Raw genomic sequence first — 2,048 nt, 5'->3', positions numbered from 1 at the left:
AGCTACGGTGGTTTAGTTATCTGATTTACTTAGTTTATTTATTGCTTTATTTTCAGTATTCATCTATTTCATCTACTATTTGCTGATCTGAATCATAGTCGAGTCTTGCTCTTAGTGTTAACTATTCCCTGTGTTCGACCCTGGTACTACAGTTGATCCGTATCCTTGCGGTATTCGCTGTATCTAGGTTTTTATTACTTGAGCTTATTTATACACCTAGATTTGCGTTATCAGCAAGTCATAGAGCCGAGCCTCCACTTACTCGTGCTACAGCTCGAGCACTTCGTGTCACGCTTACCGAAGCCGTCACCAAAGTTCTCCACGGATCCCGGGTTCACAATAACGATGATACTTCGTTTTTCGGACGAAGCTCGACCCGGAACTTTCTCACACTTGAAGTTGTCGATGTCTAAGCCTAAGATGCAACCCATGAGCCTTTCTCATCAGCCCACTCGGCCCATTAAAGAAGTTGCAACAGCCATATTTTGTCAACTACTTCATTTATTGACAATTAGGCTCCTATCCTTGCATGTTAGCTAGCATTTAATGTATTGTTTTCACTTAAACTCTTTTAAAACACTTGTAATGCATCATGAACGAAGCTAAGTTTGATTATTGAAGTTTTCTTTTGAGAAATCTCTCTCTTTGGCTGGTTCGTCCGCCCCTATTCACGTGGTTCGCCGGTTTGTCTAGCAGCCCCGTTGTTGGCCGTCGTCGGTGTGTCCGCCGGTCATCCTTGAGCTCGGTGTGTCCGACTCTTCTCCTTGGTCTGTCCGAGGAAGCCTTCGTTCATCTCCATCCCCTTGAAACGATTCCGAATTCGAGAGCCACTCCCGTGAGCCGGTGATCGAAATCGTTTGCCCATACAGGAAATCTTGCCATTCGTCAGCAGCATGCTTGAGTGTTTCTTCAGGGATATCTACAAGCGGTATCCCAGAAGAGTGAACTGAGGGGGTTCCGATTTTCTGCAAAGTGTTGAGGGAGGACACAAGACGCTGACTCCAGTTTGCTACAGAGACTTTCCCTTGCATCACCTCCTCTGCTGGAGCGGCGGCAGCAGAGCCTACAGCGGCATGGACCACCTCATTGGGAGCCAAAGGCTCAGCTGTTGGAGGATCTACAGCAACAGAGGGGAGCTTTAAAAGGGGAGAGATGGACTGAGGAGTAGAAGAAGCACGAGGAGCTGGAGACAGAGCCCTCGGAGACGAAGTGAAATTTGGGGAAGAAGTCACGGGAGACGGTTCTAGAGGGGCCGCCTTTGGAGTCGGAGGTGGGAGAGCATGAGCTACATCTCGCCTGGAGAGAGGAGAAGAGGGAGGAGGGCCTAGGATGCCGGGAGACGGAGGGGCGGAGCTCGATCGAAGCCGAGGAGCCATCGAATCGAGTGAACCAGCGAAAAGGGGAAAAAGGTAGAGGAGATCAAGGGGGGGAGATTTCTGAGTGATCAGATTTTACGCCGGCCGGCGGGGCCGGTTTCCGGCGGGATTTGAAGTTTGGCTTGCGGGGATTTAGGTTTGCGAAAGGGTCTAATATAAAAGAAGCAAGTAAATAGCCTTCTCTTGTTACTTGTTTGGGTAGCGCTTGAAAAAAGTGTTAGAGTTACCTTTCCAATCCCAAATACAAACGTTTGGTTGTTGATTATTAACCATAAAGTTTGCTCCTTCTGTAGACTCATCCATTGTGTACGGACTTTGAGTGTTTGTGGAAGTAGCTATGTCAGCATTCATCAATTGTACTCGCAACTCAGGGAATTCTAATCGCACCGCCTTTAGCTCTTTTGCATTCTGTGTCGGCTACCTTGCCAATACATTCCTTAGGCTATACGTTCGCCGGCCATTTTCATGATATGTTGTTCTAACCCGTTAAATGGTGTATTGTAAACATTTTCTTTACATGTAAAATTGATCCAAATCATCGCTTCTTCTCTAAACCCGCAAGAAAAGTGGTTAACTGATAATTGTGATTCATCCCATGTCGATGACATGATCTTTGGTATCCTTTGTATCTTTCTCACATTTTATTTAAATTATCGTTCTCCAAGGGAAAGA

Source organism: Tarenaya hassleriana, unplaced genomic scaffold, assembly GCF_000463585.1.
Source record: "Tarenaya hassleriana unplaced genomic scaffold, ASM46358v1 Cleome118, whole genome shotgun sequence".
Taxonomy (NCBI): domain Eukaryota; kingdom Viridiplantae; phylum Streptophyta; class Magnoliopsida; order Brassicales; family Cleomaceae; genus Tarenaya; species Tarenaya hassleriana.
The sequence above is the reverse complement of the archived record's forward strand: the minus strand, read 5'-3'. Positions refer to the sequence as shown.